This window comes from Schistosoma mansoni, chromosome 4 (assembly GCF_000237925.1).
Source record: "Schistosoma mansoni strain Puerto Rico chromosome 4, complete genome".
NCBI lineage: Eukaryota > Metazoa > Platyhelminthes > Trematoda > Strigeidida > Schistosomatidae > Schistosoma > Schistosoma mansoni.
The window spans coordinates 31,760,805-31,778,338 of record NC_031498.1 but is presented as its reverse complement, the minus strand read 5'-3'; the positions used below and the strand labels follow the sequence as shown (position 1 = coordinate 31,778,338).

General features: G+C 37.7%; 1 non-coding gene across 1 annotated transcript; it reads left to right on the top strand.

The window, feature by feature from the left end:
- Positions 1–250: 250 nt before the first annotated feature.
- Positions 251–323, top strand: Smp_tRNA_01368_Pseudo_TTG.1.1. The gene has a single exon. It is a non-coding gene (tRNA).
- The last annotated feature ends 17,211 nt before the right edge of the window (positions 324–17,534 follow it).

Below are 17,534 nucleotides of genomic sequence, written 5' to 3'. Positions count from 1 at the left end.
TGCATCTCAGAGTTGATGTTCACCACGGGACTCGAACCCAACACCGTTCGCTTCAAACACCATCACATCATCCACTTATCTACTGAGTCCTGATAACCACTTGCTTGCGCAGTGGGGTGAAGTTATATTCACCTGGTGTTGTTTACTTGTATATTCCTATTGTTATTTAGGACTGCAATTGACCAGTCTCTCTCTCACTGGAATATGTACATGCTATGCGTATTGCCTTGATATAGCCTTAATTCACAAGCATTGTAAGCAAAGATGGATAACGCTATGGCGTTTGAAGCGAAAGGTACTGGGTTCGAGTCCCAGAGTGAACATCAACTCTGAGATTCAGGTACATCCATCTGACGAGTCCCAAATAGGACGAAATACGCGTGAAACTGGATTCCACTGCTAGCCACTATTCATCTTTGCTTATAATGCTTGTGAATTAAGGCAATATCGAGGCAGTCTACACAGTATGCACATATGCCAATAAGAGAGAGATTGATCAATTGCAGTCCTCAAAATCAATGGGAAGATTCAAACAAGCGATGCCAAGTGTATTATTATTATTACAAATCACAGAATTACAAAATAATGACTGTTTCTATGAGTGAAGAAAAAAGTTAAACATTCGGAGAATTACCCTCCTCCCTCCCCCTTTCTCTCTCCACCTTCACACTTCCTTTCATAGACACACAATTTCTCTTCCTTTAACTCTCATTTATTTTTTTCTAAAAAAGAAACATAATCAAGATTTGTAACGAAAAAAATTGGCAAATGAATCACTTTTGATGTATATATACTGTCATTATTATATATATATAGTACCGACATAAGTTCAATTTTGGCGCCATAAAAATGATTGTTATTTTGTTTATATACATTAAAATTTTTATGTACCTACAATTTTCTAAGAAAAAGATGGTGATTTAGAAATAACAGTAAAACAGTAATAATAATAATAATAATAGTAATAGTACTGGCAATAGTAGTAGTAGTGGTAGTAGGAAGAGGAGGAGGAGGAGGAGCAATAGTAGTAGTAGTAGTAGTGGTAGTAGGAAGAGGAGGAGGAGGAGTAGTAGTCGTAGTCGTAGTAGTAGTGGTAGTAGTTGTAGTCGTAGTCGTAGTAGTAGTAGTATTAGTAGTAGTAGTAGTAGTAGTAGTACTAATAAAATGCATTCATGCATTCAATGTTTGATGAAAAATCTAAAAAAAGACATAGACAGATGTTGAAAAAAAAGAAGGTTTGGTTAAATTTAAACGATGTAGGTAAATTCAATGGGGGTAAATACCCATGGAATGAAAAGGGAATTAGTCAATGCGCTTTGTTTTGTTTTGTTTATATGTTCATGTAAAATATGGTCATTTGTATTTTATAAACAAATTGGATTGAATAGGTGAGGGGGGTAGAGGTGAGAGATTATCTAAAAAAAATTTAAAAATGATTTCGTTGACAACATTCTAATTACTTACTTACTTACTGACTGACTGACTGACTTACACCTGTTACCCTTCATGGAGGAGCATAGTCCACTCACCAGTATTCTCTGTCTGTTTGTATGAGGATAAACTCTACTGTCGTTAGCACATTTTAACTTTACAACTGGCAATCAACCAAAATGAAGTGAGGAGTATTATTTGCACTCTCGTTGTCAATGATAGAGGGCATGTTTCGCCATCAGTCGTTTTTTATTTTGCTTGCTAACATGAAAATCTAAAGTTTTCTATGATAAAATTACCATTCTATCATTCTACAGATGCATCAAGTGTATGGTAGTCAGTCATACATCTAATTAATATAATAATAGAAGTAATGATGGAAATGATTCCAAACTATTTACAAATGGGTGACTAAGTCAATGGAAACAAAACCATGTTTACTGACTACGACACATATAGGTCGCTTGACAACGTGAAGTTCTAGTGGGAAGCAGTGACCAGTAGAGTTCAAACAAGTCTTTTGTAGAGATATCAACTCACTGAAGACAATTGATGAACGGTTGCTCAAACAAACATCGTGGATTGGTTGAAGTCAGACATTAACACCATTGGATGCCGGCCGGCTCAGTGGTCTATTGGTTAAGTGCTCTGGTACGAGACTGATAGGTCCTGGGTTCGAATCTATCGGGGCGGTATTGTGAATGCCCACTGCCACTAAGGAGTCTCATAATAGGACGAGTTGGCCGTCCAATGCTTCCAGGTTTTCGATCGTGGTCTAGTTTCAATTGACTCATTAGTTCAACTATGAAAAAAATATGGAGTTTATCATAACCTCCAATATTTTTACATAAATGTAATCGCTAGATTCAGCGTAAGAGAATCAATATAAATCTAAGGTTACTGCCAATCCCAAACCAGAGTAAAGGAGAAGGGTTAGGGTCGGCAACCTTAACCTCTAGAAAACAACCTTGCTAAAAAAACACTAACCAGATTGTGATAGAAATTTATCAAAGTTAACAATGGGAGTTGTATTAAAACAAGAAGAAAACGAAAACAATTCAACTAACTCTGATAATCATGAAAGTTAGATAGTGGTTATCAGTGGAATCATCTAAGTGTGCCTGGATTTGATCGCTGAAGCACAATTTGTTTATTTTATTTATTTAAACACATAAATATTGGTACAAAGAGGCACCAGATATATATGCGCCACAAAAATCCCATTTGATTTGTGTGAGGGATGTGATACTACCCGGGTGCCCAAACCGAGGCAGGTGGTTTTCTTAAGGGGCCACACACTGAGTCATTGACCTAAAGATCTGATCCACAAGACAGTGGAGCATCGTAAGGGGATGCAGCTCCATGGTAGACGGTGACCAACGATTGATTCATACGCCATTTGTTCCCCCAGGATAGTGGAGCCCACGTGAACCATTGGTTTGCAATCAGGGTTTTCCATCTCCTCTAGGTAGACTTTCCATGTCGATCAACACGGTTAAAGCGCCGGACAATCGCTTTTCTTCCTCTCAATTTCGTAAACAACAGCCGTGGTGCGTTGAGACAATGAGTAGGAATCACTGACAGTGGTTGTATACGCATGGCCATGTGAGAGCATTTTAAGAGGGAGAGCATACTCTCCCCACTCTTGGCCGTACCGGTGCATTTAGGGGACCAACCTATCCACCCCCCCTCCTCCATCATATGAAAAATAGATTTATTGTGAATTTTTTTCTTTTTTGTTGTTTTTTTTTGGGGGGGGGGAGGGGCGAAAGAAATAATTTAGAAATGTAATGATAAACAAAAGATAGATTATAGATTATTATGAATGGTTTATATTTACAATGATTGTTAAATGGAATTATTTATATCATTGGAAAGTTTTGTTTGTTTGTTTGTTTGTTTTTATCTGGATAAAATTGTTAGCATGATGTTAAAGATATACGGTTACAAGATTTTATAAGAATTGAAGGTTTATAGAGATTGCAGTGATTTTAATAGTTGAATTCATGAGTCGAAATAAGCTAGATCACCATTGAAAATCTGACCCTTTCTCTTTCTCCTGGTGATCGACTGGATTATGAAGACGTTAACAGTTGGAGGATAGCACGGGATAGAATGGACAGCTAGGGTGCAGCTGAACGATCTAGACTTCGCAGATGATCTGGCTCTCCTATCACACACGCAACAACAAATGCAGGAGAAAACGACCAGTGTAGCAGTAGTCTTAGAAGCAGTAGGTCTCAATATAAACAAAGAGAAAAGCAAGATTCTCCAATACAATACAACATGCACCAATCGAATTACACTTGACGGAGAAGCTTTGGAAGATGTGAAAACCTTCACATATCTGGGCAGCATCATCGATGAACACGGTGGATCTGATGCAGATGTGAAGTTGCGAGTCGGCAAAGCAAGAGCAGCATATTTACAACTGAAGAATATCTGGAACTCAAAACAACTGACTGTCAATCAACACCAAACTCACAATTTTCAATATAAATGTCAAAACAGTTCTACTGTATGGGGCAGAGACGTGGAGAACTACGAAAACCATTATCCAGAAGATACAGGTGTTTATTGACAGTTGTCTACGCAAAATACTTCGGATCCGTTGGTCAGACACTATCAGCAGCATTCTACTGTAGAAGAGAACAAACCAGATTCCAGTGGAGGAAGAAATTAGGAAGAAGCGGTAGAAGTTGATAGGACAAATATTGAGGAAATCACCCAAATGTGTCACAAGACAAGCCTTCATATGGAATCCTGAAGGCCAAACGAGAAGAGGAAGACTAAAGAACAAATTACACCGAGAAATGGAGACAGACATGAGAAGAATGATCAAGAATTGGTTAGAACTAGAAAGGAAAGCTGAGGACAGAGTGTGTTGGAGAATGTTGGTCAACGGTCTATGCTCCATTGGGGGTAAGAGGCATAAGTAAGTAAGTAAGTATATTATCATCACTATCTAAGGTAATTATGAAGTAATCTGTTAAGTGAAGATCCAGTTCCAAATATCATTACTACTCTATCTATTCGTCTTTATCACTCATCATTAAATATGAATTATACATTGAAGATATCAAAATAGTACCGATAACAATAATTTTTTTTTCTAAATATTATTCATATAGAAGAGGTGTATAATGTGAAAAGAATCATTGTCCAATAATATCATTCCCCTTCTTAGAAACAATCATATCAACTATTAAACTGATAGAAACTAAATAATTAAATATGTAATTGTAAGCAAAGATGGATAGTGGCTTGTAGTGCAATCCAGGACGCGCGCCACTTCGTCCTATTTGGAACTCGTCAGCTGGATGTACCTGCATCTCAGAGTGGATGTTCACTCTGGGACTCGCTCAAACCCATTACTTTTCGCTTCAAATGCCATCGCGTTATCTACTCGGCCACTAAACCTTGATAACCGAGGCAATACAAGCACAGTATGCACATATCCCAATTAGAGACTGACCAGTTGCAATCCTAACACATCGATGGGAAGATTCAAACAAACAATACTAAATGAATTTAATCAAATATGTAATGTTTACTGATTTTATTTCTTATAGAATCTAATCTATAAACAACTCTATTGTATTAGATTGTCTAATATATGACACTAATACTACTACTACTACTACTACTACTACTACTAATACTACTACTACTACTTCTACTACTACTACTACTAATAATAATAATAATAATACCAATACTAATAATCGTAACAGTCAATAATATCAATACTAATAATCGTAACAGTCATAACGTGGTTAACCCCCTTCACTTACCCTTACTCTCTCCCACCCCCCTCTCTCTCCCCCCTCCTTCCCTCCCCCTCTCTCTATGTATACATATCTCTTACTCTATTCTAATGCTTATTTTTACAACATGCTTGAGACAAAATATCATATTTTATCAATAACAACAATCAAACTATGAAATAAGAAGTCAACTAATTTTTTTTGTGTATACACGAATAAACATGCAAATATGCAAAAAGTAACTGGTCAATTGTAACCATGTTGTATGAATCATTTTAAAGTTTAACTTAGTCAATGTATATTTATTTACTATTTAGTGTTTATACATTTTAATCATAATAATAATAATAATCATGCTTGTGTTCTCTTTTGGCATGACTAACAAAATAGTAGTTTAGTAAATTTTATATGGTTGAAATCATGAGTTAATTGAAGTTAGAATATCATGAAAAACCTGGAAGCATTGGACGACGAACTCGTCCTATTGTAGGACTCCTCAGTGGCAGTGCGTGAGACTTGAACCCAAGAACTTTGGTGTCGCACGAACGCTGAAAATCTAAACCACTGATCCGTCTGGCATCTAACGGTATTATTGTCTAACCTCAACCAATCTATGAGATTGCGCGACCGTTCAAACATTGTCTTCAGTGTTTCCAACTGAGGAGTATGAAACAAAGATAAAATAGCTTATTCAATGCCCTCCAGCTTTTTTTTGGTTGTTTTGTAGTGTCGATTGTTATGTTAAGCTGAAACAGCTTATTCTAGCTTTTGGACAGGTCAATCGATTCATTCCTCTTGAGTCACATTTTGATCTTGTTAATTATTCAATTATCAACCTTGACTGTCTCTGTATGAGCATATGTATGTGCACTTCTTATCTTACTCATCACATGTTCAGCTTATTTCTACCCGACTATAAATATCGATTAACGCTTGATTAAATTGAGTTGGCTCACACACGATCCCCACTGTGTGTTATTTAGCTTCGCTCTCTTCTTTTCACTTTCTTCGCTTCATCCCTCTGATAGTCTGTCTAGATCAATGAATATACAAAATATGAGTATCCAAAAATCGGTTCTCGTATTTGGCTTATTGAACTCGGTTATTCACTAACGTGATTCAAACCGATGAATATACACGAGAATCGGCCACATATATATTTCGACAGTAATCATTCCATAACGGTAATCACACAATAAAATTGGAGTCGGATTCAGAGCCACAAAAGGTTTTCCATATAATTTATGGTATATCGTATAGTTAAGTATCCATATTTTCACAAATCCTTATAAGTTTTGTTATCTAGAGTTAAACATAAAGATAATGATTTAGATAAAGCAAAGAACAAGAGCAAAGCAAGAGCAGGACATTTACAACTGAAGAATATCTGGAACTCAAAACAACTGTCTGTCAATCAACACCAAAATCAGAATTTTCAAACAAATGTCAAAACAGTTCTACTGTATGGGACAGAAACCTGGAGAATTACGAAAGCCATCATCCAGAAGATACAAGTGTTTATTAACAGTTGTCCACACAAAATACTTTGGATCCGTTGGCCAAACACTGTCAGCAACATTCTACTGTGATAGAGAACAAACCAGATTCCATCCAGTGGAGGAAGAAATCAGGAAGAATCCCTGAAAGTGGATAAGACACACATTGAGAAACTCAGCCTACTGCATCACAAGACAAACTTCACATGGAATTCTGAAGGCAAAAGGAGAAGAGGAATATCAAAAAACACATTACTCAAAGAATTGGAGACAGACATGAGAAGAATGAACGACAACTAGATGGAGCAAGAATGGAAGGCCCAAGACAGAGTGGGTTGAAGAATGCTGGTCGGCGGCCTACACTTCATTGTGAGTAACAGGTGTAAGTAAGTAAGTAAGTAATGATTTAGACATGTTATCAATTGATCAGTATAATTCTGATTAGTCCTATGGAAACTATACACTGTAAAACAAAAAAAAGTAGAAACCTTCATGCCAATTTTTCTTTTATTGTTTACCGAAACTAAACAATAACAGTGATAGAGATCAATCAACCAAAGTACGGTGAGTATATGATGAATCGTTTGAAAAATTTATCAAAAAATTTCTTTATCCAAAGGGGGGGGGTATTCAATTTGTTTACATTTGTATATGTATATGTATCTATGTAGATATGTGACTATGTGTATATATAAATAGATTAACTAATTTATTAATATTATAATTCTTTAAAATTAAATTGATTGAAATGACCGCCAAATCGAACAAAAAGAAATCAATAGTTTAACGTTGAACAATGATTATTATATTCAGTTGGTATTCACAATTGACTGATTAGTGGGTGGTGATCAATGTCATACGTGTCAAGTTCTTCTTAGTGCTGATCGAATGATATCGATCACCACCCAGTGATCAATCAATTGTGATTACATCTCAGTCCTACAGAAGGTTGGTCGCGGCCCGAATAGCTCATTGGTAACGTATCTGACTATGAAGCTCAGTGACACAGGATTGAATCCGTCAGGGAGCACCAATTCCCTCAAGATTACAGGTACACCTTACTGACGAGTGCCAAGTAGCATGAAACCCGGTTCCAGGGTTTCCTGTTGATCACCTCCAACCATCATCTTATCTAAAGAAAGTAAACAATTAAGCTTTGAATCAAATTAGAACAAAACAATAATCTCTTTTTAAGGAATAAACACATTATTTTTATATTTATTTAAACACATAAATATTGGTACAAGGAAGCACCAGATACATATGCGCCTCACAAATCTGATTCGATTTGTGTGAGGGCTGTGATACTGCCCAGGTGCCCAGACTGAAGCAGGTGGTTTTCTTAAGGGGCCACACCCGGAGCCTTTGACCTGAAGGTCTAGTCCACAAGACAGTGGTGCATCGTGAGGAGATGCAGTCCCATGGTAGCCGGTGACCAACAGTTGGTTCATACGCCATTTGTTCCCTCAGGATACTGGAGCCCATGTGCGCCATTGGTTTGGAATCGGGGTTTTCCAACTCCCCTAGGTGGACACTCCACATCCACCAACCCGGTTAAAGCACCGGACATTCGTTTTTCGTCCTGTCAATTTCGTAAACAACACCTGTGGCACGAGAAGGCAGTGAGTAGGACTTCCCTGGCAGAGGCTATATATCCGCTGGCCATGTGAGAGCATTTGGAGTGAGAGCGGATTCTCCCCACTCTCGGCCGTACCAGGGGATTTGGGAGAGTTCTTATTCATTAAAATACTGGGTCTTTTTGTTTGTTAAAGGCAAAGAGAAGTTTTGAAAATTATTAGAATGGAAAATATAATTCATTTATATTATCAGAAACGGAAGGGGTTTGTAGAGATTGTAGTAGTTTAATACGGACTAGCTTCAAGAAATATGTCTTGGAGTTCTAGTGAGAAGTCATGACCAGTGGAGTTCAAACAAGTCTATTGTAAGGTTGCAACTCATTGAAGACAATGGTGGATGGTGGAGTAATTTTGTAGATTGATTGAAGTTAGAAATTAAGTGTTGGATGCCGTCTTAATGGTCTAGTGATTAAGCGTTCACGTACGATGCTGAAGGTCCTTGTTTCAAGTCCTGTAAACGGGATTGTGGATGCACACAGATGAGGAGCCCCATACCATGACGAAACGGCCGTCCGGTACTTTCAAGTTTCCCATGGTGGTCTGTCTTAAATTGATTCATGAATTCAAATATTACATTCACTTATTCATAATTTTTTTTAGCCTGAAATGTAGCTCAACATTCTCAAGTGTAATCATCAGATACCTGATAGACAGTAAATATAACATGTGAACAGAGAATGATAGTGGCTAGCAGTGGAATCCAGGATGCGCGTTTCGTCCTATTTGGGACTCGTCAGCTGGATGTACCTGCATCTCATAGTTGATGTTTACTCTGGGACTCGAAACCAGTACCGTTCGCTTCAAATGCCATCCATTCTGATATCTATTTGCATCCTGGATTCTACATACATGCATACATACATACATACATAATAAAATATATTGAAATTGGATGGATATCAATGAAAGTCTTTAAAACAATGTGATATCACATTACTTTCTAAATACCAAGAAGGTCTGGATTAGTGATTCATTTTATTGTGAGATTTATCAATAATAGAGATTCTTGATCATGTTAAAACCTTCAGGTGTTACTGTGAACGAAACATGTTTAGATGATTAAGATTATCTTGAAGTTGACTAATCTCCATATAGATACTCTAATTAGAAAAATAATCACATCAACAATTCATGTGTTATAAAAACGAAATTGATACTTACTTACTTACTTAATTTTACCTGTTATTCCCAATGGAACATAGGGATACTACCCCTAACTCAGGGTCTGGAAAGTCGGAAAAATGAAAATTTCGCAAATGCGATAAAAATGATCTTGGTGGTCTTGTATCACTATTCCGACACCAGACAATAGGTTTTAAGCGTTCTTAGGCCCTAATGCTTCAGGCTGGGCTGTTTTGCTTACTACCCTATATGTGTGTGGTATACAGTATAAGCTATATGGCCATGTAGAGCTGAAGGTCTCACATAAGACTGGAGGTTCGCCATTGATATTGTGGATGGTTCGGCATTGCTTTGGCAAGTTTTGCTGGCTGTCCATGTGAAAAGTTGGTTGGCAGGTTAACCGATTTCATTCATACTGGTGGTTGCTTCTCAGTGTTCTCAAGGGCTTAGGTCATTGGAGCATTGTAAGGCATATCGCCATTGCCAATATTAATGAGTTTGGCTGTCGTGTAAGCGGAATGCGTCAACTTTGGTCTGTTCGTGCTGTGCATAATTGATTTACGCGATCACTGATCGGAGTATTTATACACGGGATGTAAATGTGTATATGGACGGTGCGAATAGTCCAGCAGGGTGTTTGGTACCTGAGTGGTTGCACCACAGGATTGGGCTGAGCTGTTCGGATTATAACGTTGAAGCCTTTATAGTGTCTGATTCTCCTATAGGGCGGAATTGAGCTGTACTGCTTGGGATAAGCCTGGGCAAAGTCTGGCTCTCCTGTTAAACGGGATTGAGCTGTACTGTTTGGGTTGCTGCGTGAAAGTCTGGATGGTGTCTGGTTCATCTGAAAACCAGTGCAAGATTACCCTGACCCACGAGGGTATATTATATAACTGTGTGAAACCAATGGAGCATAGGCCGCCAACCAGTATTCTCCAACACACTCTGTCCTCAGCCTTCCTTTCTAGTTCTATCCAATTTTTGTTCACTCTTCTCATATCTGTTTCCATTTACCAGCATAATGTGTTCTTTGGTATTCTTCTTTTCCTTTGACCTTCAGGATTCCATGTGAGGGCTTGTCTTGTGACGCAGTTGGGTGATTTCCTCAATGTGTGTCCTATCCACTTCCAGTGCTTAATACTGATTTCTTCCTCCACTGAAATGTGGTTTGTTCTCTCACACAATAGGTTGTTGCTGATAGTGTGTGGTTAACGAATCCGAAGTACTTTAATAGTGTGATAAAATTTATTGATTTCTTATTAAAAAAAGCTTGAATTCATACATTTTAATTAATTGTCAATTCAAAGAATGTCATCAACAGTAGTTATATACTTTTATAGTTGAAGTCATGAATCATTTGAAGCTAGACCACCATGGAAAACCTGGAAGTGATTCAGGTACATTTATTTATTTAAACACATAAATATCGGTACAAGGAAGCATCAGATAAATATGCACCAGATAAATCAAATGAGATTTGAGTGTGGGCTGTGATACTGCCCAGTTGTCCAAACCGCAGCAGGTGGTTTTCTTAGGGGATAACACCCGGAGCTTTTGACCTAAAGATCTGATCCACAAAAAAGTGGAGCATCGTGAGGAGATGCAGTCCCATGGTAGCCGGTAACCAACAATTGATTAATACACCATTTGTTCCCTCAGCATGCTGGAGCCCATGTGCATCACTAGTTTGGAATCAGGGTTTTCCAACTCCCGTAGGTGGACTTTCTGTGTCCACCAACCCGGTCAAAGCGACAGACATTTGCTTTTCGTCTTCTCAATTTCGTAAACAACAGTAATGTTGCGAGAAGGTAGTGAGTAGGACTACCGTGGCAGAGGCTATATACATGTGGTCATGTGAGAGCATTTGGAGAGGGAGAGAGGATTCTACCCACTCTCAGCCGTACCAGGGCATTCGGGGGCAATACAGTTGAACTCCACTAGTCATGGCTTATCACTAGAACATCATGAAATACCTCTAATAAGCACATGATGATTATTATCTCTCTCTCTTGATAATTTATCACTTTAAAATATAGTCTACTTATGAGAAATGACGTCGAAACAAAAACTTTCCGTATAGAAGTATTCCAAATAGACAACTTTTTGTTTCATTTTTCATTCGTTATATTTTAGTTTGTTATAAAAAGATAATCAAAATGGATTCAGGATGAGGTAAGTCATCGTTTTTTTTTTTGAAGCTTTACAACATTTTATTCGTATAAATATTATGGATATTTATGCCTATCTATCTATCTATCTATGGTATATATCAGTGTAGAGGTGTAATCGGAACAATATTGATCAGGTCAATATTAGTCAGTAGTCATTAATAATAAAAGGGTGAAAGAAATATGAAAAGTTGACAAATTCTAAGGGAATATATAAAAAGAAATGATTTAAAGTATTTGATATAATTTTAATAGTTGAAATCATGAGTCAATTGAAGCTAGACTACCATAGAAAACCTGGAAGCGCTTGACGGCCATTTTGTCCTATTGTGAGACTCCTCAGTGGCAGTGAGCATCCATGATCCTGTCTCTCGAGATTCGAACTCAGGATCTGTCAGTCTCGCACGCGAACGCTTAACCTCTAGACCACTGAACTGGCCGGCATCTAACAGTGTTAATTTCTAACTTCAACTAATCCACGAAATTGAGTGACACATCCACCATTGTCTTCAATGAGTTACTATATCACAATAGACCTGGTTGAACTCCACTAGTCACTGCTTCTCACTGGAATCCCAGGAAATACCTCTTGAATTCAGTCATTAGTGAGCATATGTTGATTAATATCAGAAGGGGTTTTTGTGGAGATTTTAGTAATTTTATAGTTGAAATAATGAGTTGGTTGAAGGTAGACCACCATGGAAAACATGGAAGCACTGGGCGGCTGTTTCTTCTTATTGTGGGACTCCTCAGTGGCAGTACGTATCCATGATCCCACCTTGGGAGATTCAAACCCAGGATCGCTTAATCTGCACAAAACCCCTTCTAATGAAATGAATTCACTTCATTTTACTATCTAGTTTTTGCGTTCATACATTATAAAAATAAATAGAATGATATTGTCACCGATACTAATAGTTTTCTATGCATAAATATAAACTGTTTTGACTGGTTTACTTGGTATTGTTTATTTGATTCTTCTTATTGATGTTTACGACTGTAATCGATCAGTCTCTTATTGGCATATGTGCATACAGTGTGGATTGCCTCGATCTTGCCTTAAGTCACAATTATTCCTAGAAAAGGTGGATGGTAGCTAGTAGTGGATAATGTGATGGCGTTCGAAGTGGAACGATACTGGATTCGAGTCCCAGAGTGAACAACAACTATGGGATGTAAGTACATGCAGCCGACTAATCCCAAATAAGACGAAACGCACATCATGGATTCCACTGTTACTTACTTACACTTCCTAACCCTCATGAAGGAGTATAGGCCGCCCGCTTGTACTCTCCATTCAACCCTGTCCTGGGCAATCCTTTCCATTTGTATGAGCTACAAACAATAAAGAGGATGGAATTTCCTTAATTATTTATTCCTAAAAATAAAAGATGAAAATTTAATTTGCTAATTGGTAAAACGTATTCTTCATGAACTTTGTAGAAAATACCTCATTAAAGATAAGTGATAAGTTGTCAATATCCTAATGAGTATAAAATTAAGATTTTCTAACGTTTTGTGACTCAGTGTAAGCCACTTCATACGTACACATACACACACAAAAATTTACATATATGTCACTTATGAATCAATCTTGATCAGAATGACATGACATTGGCTTGTTCGGATCTGTTTATTTTATTGTTCCTACATATTCTTGTGTTGTTCCGCGGTATTATTTAAATTTTGATTTGATTATTTAGTCTCTGAAGAAGTGATTTAAACTGAGTTACGAAACGTCAGAAAATTTTACATTTTTTTTTACTTCTTACGATATTACTAGTACTTACTTACTTACTTACGCCTGTTACTCCCAATGGAGCATAGGCCGCCGACAAGCATTCTCCAACTCACTCTGTCCTCAGCCTTCCTTTCTAGTTCTATCCAGTTCTTGTTCATTCTTCTCATATCTATCTCTATTTCTCTGCGTAATGTGTTCTCTGGTCTTCCTCTTCTCCTTTAACCTTCAGGATTCCATGTGATGACTTGTCTTGTGACGCAATTAAGTGATTTCCTCAAGGTGTGACCAATCCACTTCCAACGCTTCTTCCTGATTTCTTCCTCTACTGAATGGAATCTGGTTTGTTGTCTCCCACAGTAACTTGTCGCTGATAGTGTCTGGCCATCTGATCCGAAGTATCTTGCGTAGACAGCTGTTAATAAACACTTGTATCTTCTGGATAATGGCTTTCATAGTTCTCCACGTCTCCGCCCCATACAGTAGAACTGTCTTGACATTTGTATTGAAAATTCTGATCTTGGTGTTGGTTGACAATTGTTTTGAGCTCCAGATGTTTTTCAGTTGTAGGTATGCTGCTCTTGCTTTGCCGATCCGCGCCCTCACATCTGCATCTGATCCACCGTGTTCATCAATGATGCTGCCCAGATATGTAAAGGTTTCCACATCTTCCAAAGCTTCTCCGTCAAGTGTAATTCGATTGGTGCATATTGTATTGTATCGGAGAATCTTGCTTTTCTCTTTGTTTATATTGAGACCTACTGCTGCTGAGGCTGCTGCCACACTGGTCGTTTTCTACTGCATTTGTTGTTGCGTTTGTGATAGAAGAGCCAGATCATCCGCGAAGTCTAAATCGTCAAGCTGCATCCTGCCTGTCCACTGTATCCCGTGATTTCCTCCAGATGTTGACGTCTTCATAATCCAGTCGGTCACCAGGAGAAAGAGAAAGGGTGAGAGTAAGAAACCTTGTCTAACACCGGTCTTTACTTCAAACGAGTCAGTGAGTTGTCCTCCGTGGACGATTTGGCAGTTTAGTCCATCATAGGAGTTCCGTATGATATTGACTATCTTCTCAGGCACGCCGTAATGTCGAAGAAGCCTCCATAGTGTCGTCCTGTCCACGCTATCAAATGCCTTCTCGTAGTCGATGAAGTTGATGTAGAGTGATGAATTCCATTCGATTGATTGTTCCACAATGATACTCCGCCTGTAGCTCCTCTGGGGGTTACTGCCGGTCCCAAGCCCGGGTAAAGAAGAAGGGTTGGGCATGGGGTTAGCGATCCCATCCCGTAGAAAATCAACTCGCTAAAAAAACGCTAACCAGAAAAAATCATTCAAACGATATTACTAGTATATTATGTTTATTTATAACAATATACCCAATGCTTAATTTATCCGTAATTATCAATACAAACCATGGTAACGATATGTATAAGTGAAAAATGTTACTGAATATAAAACAGATCAGAGAGAGTATGTGTGTGTATGTGTGGGAGAGAGAGAAGGGGTTTTTAAATATCAGTAATAATTAGACAGAGACAATTGTAACTGTAATTATAATTATTATATCCACAAAAACCCCTCCTGATATTAATTAACATATACTCATTAGTGACTGACTTCAAGAGGTATTTCATGGAGTTCTAAGGAGAAGCAGTAACCAGTGGAGTTCAACTAGGTCTGTTGTAAGATATTAACTCACTGAAGACAATGGTGGGCGGTTGCTTAATTTCGTGGATTAGTTGAAGTTAGACATTAACACTGTAAGATGCCAGCAGGCTGTGTTCTAGAGGTTAAGCATTCACGCACGAGACTGATATATCCTAGGTTCGAATCTCACGAGATGGAATCGTGAATGCGTACTATTGAGGAGTCTCAGTGCTTCCAGGTTTTCCATGGTAGTCTAGCTTCAATCGACTCATAAGCTCAATTATTAAAATTACTACAATATCTACAAAAACCCCTTCTAAGTTTATAATTATGTAAAATTAATTGTTCTTCAATGATACTATAAGTTACTTCCATTAATTATAAATCTAACATATTCAATCTAATAGTAGTTTATCGGTTAAGGGCTCTGGCTCGTAACTGGTAGGTCCTGGGTTCGAATCTCGCGAGTGCGCGATCGTGGATGCGCACTGCTGAGGAGTCCCATAATAGGACGAAACGGCCGTCCAGTGCTTCCAGGTTTTCGATGGTGGCCTAGCTTCAATTGACTCATGATTTCAACTTTCTAATAGTAGTTGCTACATACTGTAACTTTAATGTAATAATCATATTGATTAGTTGATTATGATGACTAAATGGTCATATTCGAATATTTAATCAACTTTGAGATATAATTTCAAGTGGTAGATGTTACTTTAAGGAGTATTATTATATGAAGATGTTCGAGTCGAGAGTCATGGCTTTATTCTAACATAACTCATATGTAACACTTCTCATAACCTCTAAACAGTTAATTCAGTTTCACTCTCATTTGTCTCTTTCTATTATCAAATGGATTGTTTGTCTTGTGGATAAAATGTACTTCTAAATTGTTAACTTTCTGGTTAAGAACATGAATCCATCTGATTTTAAAGCAATATTGAATGCCTGGAAGCATTGGAAGGTCGTTTCATCCTAGTGTAAGACTCCTCAGCAGTCAATGGAAGATGATCGCGCAATATCGTGGATTGGATGAAATTGGACATTAACATCTTTGGTTGCCAACTCAGTGATCCAGAGGTTAAGAGTTCACGTGAGAGACCGAAGGCCCTAGGGTAGAACACTACGAGTGGTATCTTGGATAAGCACTTCTGAGTAGTCCAATACTATAAAGAATCAGCCATCTAGTGCTCCGAGGTTATCAATGATGGTCTAACATCATTTGATTCAACATCTCAGTCAAAAACTTAGAGTAGATGTATTTTTGTTCTCTTCATGAATTAAACCATAAAACAATTTAGATAAATAAAATCATACTGAATGTGAAGAATTAAAAAATTGTTCATATGAGATGGTGGAAAAGATTTGTAGCTCAGGCCGATGATTTTGATGGAATTTTGTTCTGTGATCTGCATGGTTTGGTCGTGGAGCTTTCATCGTTCTTCTGAACAACATCATCAGTACAAATTTCAGCTAGAAGTTTTCAACCTGAAATTTATACTAATGATGTCGTTTAGAATAACGACGTCACTCGATTAAATATCTGTGCTACTTTGGATGAATCTATTTATTCGGGATGTTCATAATTAACAATCCGACGTATATAGTCAGGCAAGGAGAGAATAAAGTGTAGTATTTCTTTGTTATTTAGGACTTCAACTGATCAATCTCTTATTGGCATATGTGCATACTGTGCGAACTGCTTTGATATTGCCTGAAGTCACAAGTTTCATGAGTAAAGATGCATAATAGCTATTAGTGGAATCCAAGAAGCGCGTTTCGACCTATTTGGGGATCATCAGCCGGATGTACCTGCATCTCAGAGTTGATGTTCACTCTGGGACTCGGACCCAGTACCATTCGCTTCAAAAGCCACTGTGTTATCCACTTAGCTACGGATTCCTGATAACTATCTGCTTGTGTAATGGGGTGAAGTTGAAATTCAGTTGGTGTTGTTTACTTTAATCTTTCCATTGTTATTTAGGACTGCAATTAATCACCACTGCTAGCCACCAACTATCTTTGCAAGTAAATCATTTGTTTAGAAAGCATATGTTATTAGTTTATGGTTACTGATAATATTGATTTTTATTATTGATAAGAGTTTATATTATCAGCCTTGGATTGAAATCTAATCTATACACTCTTAGGATACCAACTCTTTTAATTGAATGGTCTTATGCACTTCCTTTTAGCTACAAATTTATTTTTTGACTGATAACTGATATGTTTGATGCTATTACGAGTTCACCTTACTCGGTAACTGGAACGAAGGTCAATGACACAGTGACACGATAGGCTAATCCTAACCCGTTGTCCACGGCTTTACTAACTAGATCAGGAAGTCTTGATGAGGTGTAGAATAATGTATTCCACAAGCATCCAGAAAATACGAGGCCACTAAGCATACAAATCAAGCTTATTTATATAATGATAGAAACGTCTTTGGGAAAGTCACAAAATAGCGTACTAAAAAAACCCATCAACCAATGACAGTCAAGGAATTCCTGAGTGGAAAATCTAAGATG